Consider the following 14554-nt stretch of genomic DNA (forward strand, 5'->3'; position numbering starts at 1 on the left):
AACGAATCAACTTTGGTATTCTCCCTTGAGCCATCAGTTTACCTATAAACAAATCTAGTGTTCTCCATTGAACCATTGTTCTTTCTCTACAAACCCCCCTACCCATGCTTAAGTAAGTGTTCTGATGCCTTGAGCCAAAATCTGCATCAGTTCCATTGGACCTTCATCTTCTCCTGACTGATTGTGCTGGGGGCTCTGCCTGTCTCCAGCACTCTGGACCCTCAGCTACCACCACCACCTGGGACCCCTGATCAATTCAAGCTTCACAGAATGGTGAGAACCCAGCTCTCTCTCTCTCTGTACAGCCTTCTGACCCTGACTTGTGTGACCAGTTATAGTTTTCTAAAGCTGATTTTTATAATCAAGTTTAGGTTAGATTTAATATTATAACTGTTTTGTTTGATTGGCTCCCCTATGGTTATTACCCGGCAATAAATAACTGTCATGGTTAAGCTGGTTGCTTCTCTCTCTCCGCCTCCCCGCTCCTGGGGGTATATTTTGGCTTCCTCATTTGCTCTGCAGTATCACTCCTCGTACCTAAGGTAAAGATCCCTGCAGTGCCCAAAAATCCTGTGGGGTGGTTACTACCAGAACAATTGTAACATGAAAGTGGGGACAGAGACGTGCTGAACCTGGGGCATATGAGGGTGGCAGCTTGGAAGTGCTGCTAGACCCAGCTTGCTGAGTCCAGGGGCATATAAGGGTGGCAGATTAAAAGTGCTGCTCGACCCAGCCTGCTCAGGCATATTCTATTCTGGTGTGGTGCCCATGGAATATGAGGGTGTCACAGACTCACCGGTTGTGCCCACTCTTTGTCCCGTGAGGTCCCTGGGGGGAGCCCCCTTCAGTGTGACAGCCCTTCTCAGAGGTCCACTCTCTCTCTCAGGGTTAAGTCCCTCCACCTCCTGGAACAGCACCTCTCTGAGCCTTAGCACACCTGTCTTTTGCTGTGGGCCTCCTCAGGGAGTCCACTCGCTCTGGACCCCCGAGGCCTCCACTCCCAGAGGGAATGATGCAACCCTGTTCTCTAGACTGGAGTGACTCTCAGTCAGGAGAGTTTACTGAGCATCTGAACACAGCATAGGAAACTCCCAGGGCCCTCAGGCCTGGCCTCCCTCAGCACAGCACAGCCAAGTCTCCCCTGCATGCAGGTGGGCTCTACCTGCTCTTTCTCTCCAGTCCTGAGCCCCCGTGCTTTCCAGTTGAGTATCTGATATTACCTCCCCCAAGTCCCGCCTCTGTCCATTGTCTTCTATCCAGGTAACAGGGTTGCCTGGGCCTCCTCTCCTCTCTTCTGTCCTCTGTCCCCTTCTGGCTGGAACCAGCTAATCAGGTCACCGGGGTCCTCTCTTCACAGACCATTGTCCTCCCATTGGCCAAAACTGGCTGTGACACCTGAGTTTGGCCTCCCAATTACCAGGTCACCAGTAGCTGGGGTATCCATTCTCCAGGCCTTAGGCTGGGGTCCCAAGTTCCATCACCGGTCCTCTGTAACAATAAACTCCCTCTCCCATCACCTTGTTAAACCAGTAACACCCAGGGAAACTGAGTCTCGCCTCCTCTGCATACAAACCATTGAAAAAAACAAAGAAAAAACCAAGAAAACTCCCCACTTCGTCACAGAGGGTGACAGTTTGGAAGTGCTGCTTGACCCAGCCTACTGAGTCCAGGGACATATAAGGGGTGAGCGTGGGAGTTCTAATTAACCCGGTCCTCTCAGATGTGCTTTGTTAATGTGTGTTTGTCTGATTCTGGGGCTGGAAGAACCCAGCCCTGTGGAACCTAGGTCCTGCAGGATAACTCCATTGGGAGGGAGCTTGCAGAAGTAGAGCTCCATATGAGAACACAAGTAACACAAGCAATACATTGATAGAATCACAGAAACACCTCTCCCCCTAGAAGAGTAACCCTCATAAATGACCATACCCCAAAGTAATGGGCAAATCTGGTAACAGTTTAAAAAACTGATAACAGATAACAGATAAAAAAGTATTATCCTCATAGATGGAAAATAGAGTCACACAGAAGTAAATGAAGCAAGGCTGTCATATGCCTCTTTGTATGAATTAAAAATGGTTACTTATCTATACAGTAACTGTTATTCTTCAAGATGTGTTATGCACATATACATTCCACTGTATGTGTATTTGTGCCCAATGCGCTCAAGTTGGTAGACTCAAGTGCACTGGGCACATGTACACCTGCAGTAGAATGTACATGTGCACAACGACTTTAAGGAGAATAATAATGTCAGATCTTTTTACAATGTTCTCCAACACAGAGGTTTGGCATCTTGCCACTCAAGTATGATCTATTATTGCATTTTGACCAGAGCATGTCCTGTTGGTAATACTTGCCTCTACTCACACACATATGAACAACCTGGGGTTTGAGAGTGGCACAAAGGTGGGTTTCAGTGTGTTTTTTGTGAAAACACATCTGCTCAGATGAAATGCTCCATATATATCACACAGCAGACAGTTGGGAATGTGCCTGGTAGGAGGAAAGGGCTAGGGGTTGAGAGTGCATGGCCTTGGAAACCATAAATGGGAGGAATTATATTTTCAGTTTCTTCAGACATGGTGTTTGTGGGACTTGTGATTTTTAGACAATATCCTCTCTAGAAATACTCCCTGGTGAGGTTGGGAGAGAGAATAATTTGCCTGAAGGAAGGATTTCTGATAAGTGGGCAGCTGACATATAACTTGAGAGATTGAAAGGACTTGTCCCATTGTAGAGATATAACTTATTCCAAATGTGAGGGACTTGTCTGATTAGTGATAGGAGGGTTTTGACCATGTGGTTTCCACGAACAGTTCCTGGAACTCTTCAGAAGTATCTTCAGATACATCCTCAAAACATATTTTTTGTGAAGCTCACCAGCTCTAACCCAGATCAGTAAAAAGGCTATCAATCATCCATTACATTAAAATAAAATACTATAAATCTATTGGATCACTCAATGCATTTTTATATGTTCTGTTTCATTTCTCTATTTTGGGTTGTGAGCCCTGTGGGGCAAGGACCATCTATTTGTGTTCAGCAGGAGCCTGAGTACAATATTGTTACTTAACAAGAAATAAATAATATTTAGCCCTATTTTCCTGTCCATCTCCTGCCTCTAGATCATTGATATTCACAGCTCACTTTATGTCTTACTTTACCAGTCTCCCATATTTGTGTATCATTTTCAGACACAGGGCTGGTGCTTCCATTAGGCAACCCTAGGCGGTCGCCTAGGGAACCAGGATTCGTGGGGTGGCATTTTGTGCACTCCCCAGGGGGCACACGGGAGCTTCCAGTTCCGCTCCCGTCACGCCGCCGAAGAAGGACCTTCTGCCAACGTGCTCAATGACTGTCACTGTCGCCTGTGGCATTTCGGCGGAGGGTCCTTCTTCGGCGGCGCGATGGGAGTGGAACCGGAAGCTCCTGTGCGCTCTGTGGGGAGCACACAAAATGCCGCCCCCCAAATTCTGCCTATGGCGCCAGAAACCCTGGTACCGCTCCTGTTCAGACACTTCCTTTTTTCACTGTGTGGCTAGTATCCATGATTGCCTTTTGTTGTCCAAGAATTGTGAGTACTAAAAGGGTTCCATGGATTTGTGACTTACTCCCTTTCACGACCACCCAACTGCATCCATAATAATGACATGCATCCGACGAAGTGGGTATTCACCCATGAAAGCTCATGCTCCAATACATCTGTTAGTCTATAAGGTGCCAAAGGACTCTGTGCTGCGTTTACAGATCCAGACTAACACGGCTATCCCTCTGATACATAATAATGGTGTGATGTGACCAGAGCTTTCTATGTCTCAAGCAGAAGGTCATGAGGAATCTGGAATAGCAGTGTAGGGGTGGGGGGATAAGGTAATAGACTGATGGGGACAGGATTACTCAGAAGGTCTAGTGACAATGTAGTAGTGGGCAAACCAGGAAGCACAATTGCGTGGAGTGGGGCAGACCAGTCTCTGGTTCTGTGGTGATGAAAGTACAATCATGTTTTATATTGCAGTGATGGGAGATCAGCACTTCACTGCTTATCTTGCTCCATCCAGGTATTTGTGAGCACCCTACTGGGATGGTTTGTTTTCTTCGTAGTTTGTAAGCTCACTGAGCTTATGAATAAATAAGGTCCTTAGTCCTGAATTCCTGAATCCATAGAACTGGTATGTGTTTGAACCTGCTTCTCTTTCTTCAGATGCATTACTGCACAACACCATTCTGACTTGCTTAGAGGACAGGATGGCTATTTCTCTTGTAATTTCTATATATTATTTTTCATGCCCCCCCCCTTTTTTCATCTGGGAGAAGCTGCGTGGCTTAAACAATCAGGTTTTGTTGCAGGTATGCATATGGTGGTAATGTCTGAGGTGCATGATATCATGCTTACTATTATTTACCCTTCATGTTTTTGTGGGTGCATGTAGGCCTGGCACTCTCCTCTTCCTGGGTGCTCATCCTGCTGCCAGTTTGACTGATGCTCCTCTGATATAAAAAGAATGAGAGAGTATCTGGTGTTTTTTTAAATAAAATGGTCAAAACCATTATAAATCCCAGAACAAACATGCATGCATAGATTTCAAAACCCCACTCTTATGCTGATTGATATAATAAAAGTTCTCTACATGGTTAAGTTAAAAGAGATCGTGAATATTAAAAAACATGTAGACATAATTATCACAATTGAATATAAGCAGATTATTTATCAGTCCATTTTAATTTAATTTATCAAAAGTATTTGTCTGGAACTTAAGGTGCATTTATGATCTCTGTAAAACACAAACATTCAACTGGATCAGTATAAAAAAAAATCAGAATTCCTCATTCCACTGCAAAATAAAATACTCTATGCTCTCAGCCTAAGGAAAAAACAGGCTGTGTTATGTGCTTTGAAGAACAAATCTGCTCTCTGTCAGACTAAGAGAAGAAGTGAGTTAAAGTCAGGGCCATTCACTGAAAATGTCCTGCCTCCTTCCCATATGAATCAGATGTTATGCACCTAAGCAAGCAGCTCATTAGATCAGAACTGCCATGGTATCACATGGGAAGATCGACACAAGTATTATATGCTCACTGTGAGAAGTATTGCTTAACATATAACATGCATGTACCTTCTGACATTTTTAAATGGCCTTCACTTACAGCCCCATGACAAAAAGACTGTAGTAATCTAATGACAAAGGCATAGGTTGTTACAGCAAGATCTGCATCAGAAAGAATAAGTCTCGGTTTTCTTTCCCAGTGCAAATTACAAAAAGAAAGAAAAAACTCCATGGTCAATCATTGCTATTACCTGGCCTGCTATAGTCTGCATATGTGTTAGAATGCTATGGTAAGTTGTATCAAAGGTGACTGATAGATCAGCAGAATGAGATAATTTGCCAATACAACCATTATACGTTAACATTACTGTGACGCTGCACTCTATATGATTTTATGAAAGTATGCTGATGAGTGAATATAATGTAACTAAAATATGCTTCATGCAAAAGGTCTCTTGTAAGGTATCATTACAAATCTACTGAGTGTGGTCATCCTATTTGTATAAATGTATCACTCTTTTATCTGACACTAGAAATATGAAATATAACTCTGAGAGCCTATTGTAATTATGCAAAGTGTGGGCCATTAATGATGGTTTGGAATCTTGATGGCTCCCATTAACCAGGACAATTAACTGTAGATGGCTCTGTTTTACTTGTAAGTCTTCCTGTATACATGTGTGTTGGCAAGTGGGTAATGAAGTCTTACAGTGACATGTGATCATGTCAGCTGAACTGGAATCCATCTTTAACCTGGTACTTTTCCATTGAGAAGTCGGGGTGGGACCCAGAGTGGGAAAAAGGACTCCTGCCTTATGCAAAAGATATATAAGTGGGTGGAACAGAACAAAGGGGGTGGCCATCATTAGAAATCCCCTAGCTACCACCTGAGCTGGAACAAGGGCTGTACCGAGGAAAGAATTGTGCCCAGACAAGGCAGGCATCCAGTCTGTTAAAGAAACTTATTGAAACATCTCTGAGGGTGAGATTTTATCTGTACTCAGTTTTATTACTGTACTAGGCTTAGACTTGTGTGTTTTGCTTGGTAATTCACTTTGTTCTGTCTGTCACTACCTGGAACCACTTAAATCCTACTTTCTGTATTTAATAAAATCTTTTTTTACTTATTAATTAACCCAGAGTATGTATTAATACCTGGGGTGGCAAATAGCTGTACATATCTCTCAATCAGTGTTATAGAGGGCGAATACTTTAGCATTTTAACCTTTATAAGCTTTATACAGGGTAAAATGGATTTATTTGTGGTTTGGGCCCCATTGGGAGTCGAGCATCTGAGTGTTAAAGACAGGAACATTTCTTAAGTTGCTTTCAGTTAAGTCTGCAGCTTTGGGGCACGTGGTTCAGACCTGGGTCTGGGTCTGCAGCAGGCTAGTGGGTCTGGCTCAAACCAGGCAGGGCACTGAAATCCCAAGCTGGGAGGGCAGGGAAAGTAGAGGCAGATGTAGTCTTGGCACATCAGCTGGCAGCTCCAAGGGGGTTTCTGTGATCCAACCCATCACAGTACTCACACAAGTAGTTCCATTGACTTCTGTGGGACAATTCATGATTAAGAGCTCATCATTGTGAGGCAGGAATGCACAGACTAGACTAATATAATGTTACTTTTATGTATATTTAAATATTATAATACTAAAAACTACAGTAAAAAAGTTATGTTATTTTGGGGAAAAGTCAAGCACTTGAAAGTTATTAAAAGCCAGATTGAAGGCTGACCCTTTATGGGAAACAAGGTGGGAGTGGAAAGGTAGATTTAACATTAAGGTGATTGTTGAAGTCATGTAAACCAATAAAGGAAAATGTGTAGATTCATAAATTCCAAATCCAAAAGGGACCATTCTGATCATCTAGTCCAAGGGTTCCCAAACTTGTTTCATGGCTTGTTCAAAGTAAGCTCCTGGTGGGCCGCGAGATGCTTTATTTACCTGACGGTCCACAGGTACGGTCGCTTGCAGCTCTCAGTGGCTGTGGTTTGCTGTTCACAGCCAATGGGAGCTGTGGGAAGCGGTGCGGGCCAGGACACCAATTCCCGGTGGCCACTGGGAACTGCAAGTGGCTGCACCTGTGGACGCTCAGGTAAATAAAGCATCTCACGGTCAACCAGGGGCTTACCCTGAAGAAGCCACTAAACCAAGTTTGGGAACCCCTGATCTAGTCTGACCTCTTGTATAACAGAGGTCATATAAATTCCCCCAAATAATTCCTAGAGCCGATCTTTTAGAAAAGCATCCAATCTTTTTTAAAAATTGTCAGTGATGGAGAATCCACCCCACCCCCTTGGGAAATTGCTGCAATGGTTAATTACTCTCACTGTTAAAAATGTACACCTTGTTTCCAGTCTGAATTTGTCTAGCTTCAACTTACAGCCATTGGATTGTGTTATAACTTTCACTGCTATATTGAAGAGTCCATTATTAAACAGGTGTTCCCTAGGTAGGTATTTATAGACTGTAATCAAGTCACCCTTTAACCTCTTTGTTAAGATAAACATATTGAGCTACTTGAGTCTATCACTATCAGACATGTTTTCTAATTATTTGATCATTCTTCTAGTTCTTCTCTGAACCCTTTCAAATTTATCAACATCCTTCCTGAACTGTGGACAGCAGAGCTGGACACAGTATCCCAGCAGTAGTTGCACCAGTGCCAAATACAGATATAAAATAACCTCTCAATGCCAACTCAAGATTCCCCTGTTTATGCACCCAAAGACTGCATTAGCCCTTTTGGACATAGTTTCACTCTGGGAGCTAATGTTCATCTGATTATTCACCATAGTCCTCCAAATCCTTTTCAGAGTAACTGCTTCCCAGGATAGAGCCCTCCATTGTGTAAGTATGGTCTACATTCTTTGTTCCTAGATGTATACATTTACATTTAGCTGTCTTAAAACATGTATTTGCTTGTGAAAGAATCCAGATCTCTCTGTATCAGTGACCTGGCCTCATCCTTATTTACCACTACCCTGATTTTTGTGTCAGCTGCAAATTTTATCAGTGATGATTTAATGTTTTCTTCCAGGTCTTTAATACAAACTTTAAATAGTGCAGGGCCAAGAACTGAACTTTGAAGGACCCTATAGAAACACACCTATTCAATTATGATTCCGTATTTACAATTTTATACTGAGACCTCCTGAGATACTAGTGGAATGGAAATAGTAGTCATATCATATGATAACGTCATCTGAGGGTTTTTCCCAAATATAGAACAAATATTTATTGAACACTTCTGCCTTTTCTGCATTATTATTGATAATTCTACTATTTCCATCTAGTAATGGACCAATACCATTGTCAGGATTCTTTTTGTTCCTAATATATTTTTAAAACTCCTTATTGTCCTTAACTGTGCAGTTCATAGATTTCTCCTTGTGTTCCTTTGCTTCCCTTATCAATTTTCTACAATTTCTAGCTTCTGATTTATATTCATTAGTATGAATTTCTCCTTTCTTTCCTTTGTTATATAATATTTTTATAAACTGCCCTCTCTTCACCTCTAAACCACCATGATTTTTAAAGCAATACTGTGGGATTATGGCTAGTAAAGTGTTCTTAAATTATTCCCAATTATTCACATTTTTCTGATTAAATTCTGTCTCTCAGCTGATTTGGATCAATTGTTTTTGGCTTTGTGAAATTCGCCCTTTTAAACCAGCAAGTATGTATATCATTTATCTGGACTGTATTCTGTTTACACATGATAAATGTGATCTAGTCATGATCACTTGTACTTAAGTTACCATTAAGTTTTAGTTCTTTAAACAGTTCCTCTTTATCTTGTCAAGACGAGGTCTAATATAGAATTCCCCCATGTTGGATGCAACACTTTTTTAGTTAGGAAATGTTATCTATAATATTTTAAAATTCCAATGATGTTTTAGTATTGGCAGCACCTCCAGCACATGTCACAGATTGGAGTCTCCCACAAGGACTCAGCTTTTTTTCCCTACACATTTATACACTGGTGCATAATGAACCAGTTTTCCTGTTCCTTAATGTGATTTGGTGGTTTGTAGCAGGCACCAGTTAATACCTCATCTTGTGCTTTATCTGTTAGGATATTCATCCATAAGCATTCATGGTCATTTTCTTCTGAGTTATCAGTGGCTCAGAAACAGGTAACTTAATAACCATTAATTTTAGCATTCCAGTCATGGGAATCATCCCATAAGGTTTCAGTAATACCAACTTGATCATATTTATGCTAATAAATAGGCAATTCCAAATCCTCTTGTTTGTTACCCAGGCTTCTAGCACTGGTGCATAGGCACTTAAAGAATTTCTTCTCTTCATGGCCTTTCATTCCTTGATTAAATTTGTTCTCAACGTCCCAACTTTATAAAGAGTGAAGACAAGGAGGCAAATAACATAACCCTGTAGGACCCTTCTGGAGATCTGAAGAGAGGAGATGAGAAAAATAGATAGTTTTAGGTGAGAGTCTGGTGTCATATAATGGGCTTGGACTGGATCATGGGAGAGGGGTCAATAAAAGAAAGGAAAAGTGGTGCTGTTTGGTGAGGAATGGAGGAGAACTGAAGGGAAAATGAACTTGTTGTGGAAAAAGTCTGTAGGGCATGGAACTTTCTCCAGAGATGCTCATCAGTACAGAAACAGAAGCAAAAGAAGTGGGTCTTGGGGCAAAGCCAGAGTTAGAAGTTGAAGCCATGGATTTTGTCAAGGGTGGCAGAGAAAATGGAGTGCGAGATTCAACACCAGAATCAGTGGAGGAGGGAGCAGGGAAGAGGAGGCTGAGAATATGGATGGTTTGAAGGTGTCAGAGATAGGATGCCTGATGGCAACTGCCCTGATCTAGGTGAAGTGAGAGGGAATTGTAAGAGCTAATGAAGACCTCCTCCCTGTTCCACTCCAAGAGCCTGGGCATTTTAGTAACCATCTGGGAGTTGTGATGGACCAGCCACCATGCAAGTTTAAAACCACATGGCCATTTCCAAACTTGGTTCACAATCAAAGGGGATTTCAAGAGGTTTAACCCACCTGCCAAGAAACTGCATCAGACTTTCACTTTTCCTCTGGCTCATGGGCAGTTGAGTCTCTTGAGATTTAATTCAGGGTCTCTACCAACATCTGATGGCCCTCAGTGATACATAGTCTCCTCTTCACTTTTGCTGAGTAATAGCCACACTCCTACATACACAATAAAGTCAGAATATGTTTTATCCATGGGTTCTATGTGGCAGGATGTATTTGTGGATCTTAACATACAAAACACTCCAGTTTGGATAAGCTGTACTTCTTTTCTGTGGTCATCCCTTTATTCACACTAGGCCAGAATACTGATACAATGATTGTGTGATGTAAAGCAATGTATTAAGATCTTACATATATAATATATCATTTGATGCATAAATCTTTGTGCACCCCATGCCAGAATTTAACACTTGAAATTTGTAATGATACATGAGACAGAAGAGATCAGACTTTTTAAGGCATTCTTCAAAATAATACGTAAATTGATTATTACATTTTCTTTGTATTTCACATATTATCTGCTTCTCTGTCAACATGAAATGACCACAATATCAGCATGACAGAGATGAATGCGCTGATGTCTTGTTGCCAAATTGAAAGCCCAGAGATTCTGTGAGCTAAAGAGAGAGTTTTATTACAGTGAATCAATGTGAGTCCCTAAGTGTGATCTTTAGCACTGATAACTGTCAAAGCTTACTTTTAATTTCCTCCAAAATATTAGGCTGTTTTAAAGTGACCATTGTAACTGATTATATTGTTGTGAACATGTTTTTTGGTAAAATAAAATGACTAACTTTTTGACTTTATTCTCCTTCATTTATTTGCTTGGTGTTTTCTGGAGTCACTCCTTCATAATATTTCAACCTTAGCTGTTCTTTAACAAAGTTTTTGTTTGGAAATGCATTTTGGAACTATACAAGTCCAACTATAAAGTGTTGATTACTGTATACATTCGAGGTGAGAATTCCATGGGAAGAAGTAATTAAAGGAAAAATTCTTGGTTCCCAGAAGCAGGGAGATGGTTCGAAGCACAGGAAGAGGCTGAAAGAAGATGCAAAGATTAAAATGGGAGGATACAAAAGAGGCTGTGAGAAAGAGGTTCCTTACAATGGTGCTACTGAATGTGCAGACCCCATTGGCCTGGAGCGGAGAACCATGCCTAGTGGGAGCCGCGGTCGGCTGAATCTGTGGATGCGGCCATTAAACAGTCCCGGCCTGCCAGGGTACTTAACCTGGCTGGCTATATGCCAAAGGTTGTCGATCCCTGGTCTATTCTATGTGCTGTCTGTTGGCGAAACTAAAACTTGGTATAAGTGGCTGCACTAAATTCAGTGGAGTTGAACCCAACCTTTGGTCTGAACTTGGTCTTCTGATTCTACGTATTTCATTTTGAAGCTAGTTCTTTCCTTTTGCAAGTATTTTGCACTGTACACCATAATTATTAACTTTCAAAATAAACAATATGTTGTACTGTGTCAAATCAGTCTGAAATTCTGGGTAATTATATCCACAATTTCCCCCTCAAATATTTATTACTTTTAAATATGCTGGCAGATTTGTTAAGAATAATCTTGCATCTGTGCATCCTGCTTAGCCTAACTATTCTTAATTAAATCAGAACACTCCAGCTGGTCCTTTTTCCATTTCTGTTTAACATTTTTAGTCCATTTCTCAGGGCTAGCTTCAGACTTCTGACTTTCGATTTCCTATATTTTCCTTAATATAAAATATAGGTGCTACACTCAGCTCTCTTTAAGTATTTCTCCTGTTTCCAAAGACGTTTTGAATACCTGTGCTAATATTGCCCCATTTCTCCTGGCATTTGCTTCAGAATTCTGGGTTGGATGCTTTCTAATTTTGTACAGTTGCTTAATCTTCAACTGCTCTAATTTTTTAAGTACCTATTCTGGCAAGAGTCAGGTCTCCTTCAGCAGATTTTCCTTCTCCAACATATTCATGTCTGTTTCTGGAGTAAGTGACTCATTTTTACTGATTATACTTTTATAGGTACTTTCCCCTTGCCCTCTCTTGTTCCCCTCTCTTGTTCCTTATGTAATTAAATGAAAGGTTATCCTTCTTTTTTGAATGCTAACCCTGCTGTTCAGCTGTTAGGCATAGACCCTAGCCAGAAGAGCATGCTGTGTAGTTCAGGCACAAACAAGTTAGTTTGGAAATGTAATATATCTGTTGACACTGGTGGTCCAGCCCAGAAAGGCTTCATGGAGGAAATGTATTTGAAGGAGAGGTTATTTGATTCACAGGAGGAGGGAAGTGATTTCAACCATAAATACTTGAAAGAAGATACAAAAGTTAAAGAGGGAGGATAATACAAAGGAGGCAGTTCCCTTCACTCTTCTGCCTGCTCTGTCAAGATTTTTCACGCAGTTGCCTCATTCATTTTATGGGATTTTCCAGTTTTCCAGGCAGGGATAGATGGGGCATGCTTCAATGGTTTTGCACTTTCCTTTCTTGAGAAAATGCAGAGGGCAGTATTGGACAAAGGACTCTCCCATGTTGGGCACATGAGGTTTCCAGTCTGTCACAGTTTGATCATTGGGCACATTAGGCTGTTTCAGAGGCAGAGCGCCATTGTGACCTGCGGGACAGTCAGCATGGAGATGGCACCCAGCCCTGCATCTCCTTTTCATTGGGTCTAAAAGATCCAGTTGATCAACTACTATTGTCTCCAAAAACCAGGTGGTTAGATGAGAGCCATTTGCCTTTGATGCAATTGAGACAGAACTGATATAATGTTGGTAGCACAGCATAGGAGAATTGACCAGAGGAAATGGCAGAAATTATGAGTTTCCTTGACTGAAGAGGCTTGCTTACATTTAATTACTCAGGTTTGAAGTCAATGGAACTACTCACATGATTAAAGTAAAGCACATGCTTAAATGCTTTGTTGGATCAAAGCCAAGTGCTCAGCATCTTCTGTAACCGACCCCATAGTCTGCACTGATTTACAGTTCGTTTTTGGGTGCAATTTCTTTAATTCATAGATAGTGTTACATTTAAGATATTCATATTATTATGATCATGTTCCCCTGAGTGTTCACTGACAGAGACAAAACATGCTGTATACATTTTTTATAATTTTAGCTCCCTCCATTCTTCTTATCTTGCAAGCCTTACATGTTTTTCTGTTGTACTATAGTGCATTAAAATGATCAAGTTTACAACATATCATCAAGAGCCAAATTCCATGATGTCACAAGGGGAAATATGAAAAAAAGTGTCTTTAAAAATCAGCTTAATTGGGAACCACAAACACTAAAATTCATTAATAATAGTTGTATGTTTTTGCATGGTGTTTGCCTGGTGACTTGCACAGAACCTGAAAGAAGGAGAATGGGTTGCAGAAAGGAAGTTTTTGGAGAAGGCACGAAGAAGGCAGTCTGTAAGCAGATCGCCAGGAATATTAAGGTGCAGTTAGAGCTGCTGCTTAAATGAAAAATAATGTTTAGTTTACCAAAAATGAAGTCATCTCACATTGTTATTAACCAGCACATGGTACATAAGAGACATAGTGTCACTTTAGGGCAGAGTTAATGCTGTTTGGATGTTCTAACTATGCCTTTCCAGTCTCAACCAGTTGATTTCTTTTTATTTAAGTTCAGCTCTGAATTTCCTGGGTTTGTAATTCTTGTTCTTAGAATAATGCCTGTAATCTATTTACCCTTAAGTTATGGATATGTACCCTTAATCTTTAAGCTTTCTTACTGTAAAATTCTACTTATTAATAGATATTACAGGTCAAAATAGCAAGTTAGTTGTCTACTATAGTCTACTTCTTCACAATACAAACTGAATTCTCCTACTAAACATTTGCAAGCATCTATTATAGCCAACTTCAGAATATTTCCCTACACAGGGATTATACAACTCGACTTGCAAAAATCCAGATGTAAACAAACCACAACCTTATCCTGGTGCAGAGTTTGCGTTTTCCCCAAGCCATTTCGGGTAGTAGATGCTCCTAGTTCCTCATCCCTGAACCTCTCTTGAGAGTTCTTTCTCACTTCACTATTGACAAACTTTGCATATTTGTAGTCTCCTATCTCATCTCTTCATCTCCTTTCCCCCAAGCCATACATATTTAACTCTCTTCCCTCACATTTCATTTCCTTCAAGCCTTTATCTCCTGGTAATATTTCTCAGTTTATCAATATGCTGCATTTGAGCACTGTGGCCATCTTATTATAAAACGGATATTATAGAAATGGAGGAAATATAAGTCAGACAGAATTATACATGGATCTAGGAACTGTAGTTAATTAAAAATATCACAGACGATACATCTCAGCAGTTTAGAAAATAGGAATCTTATTGATGGCTCATTGTACAATACACAATACAGACAGATGCTACAGGTGTAACTGAATTGGTGCCTAGTGAAAATTATAGGGGAAATATATAAAGAAACATATAAACAAAGTGCCCTGATGTAGACTGGGAAATTGGGGGATTGAAAAGGTGATTTGTATCCTTTACTGTCCC

The sequence above is a fragment of the Gopherus evgoodei genome, chromosome 8 (genome assembly GCF_007399415.2).
Source record: "Gopherus evgoodei ecotype Sinaloan lineage chromosome 8, rGopEvg1_v1.p, whole genome shotgun sequence".
NCBI lineage: Eukaryota > Metazoa > Chordata > Testudines > Testudinidae > Gopherus > Gopherus evgoodei.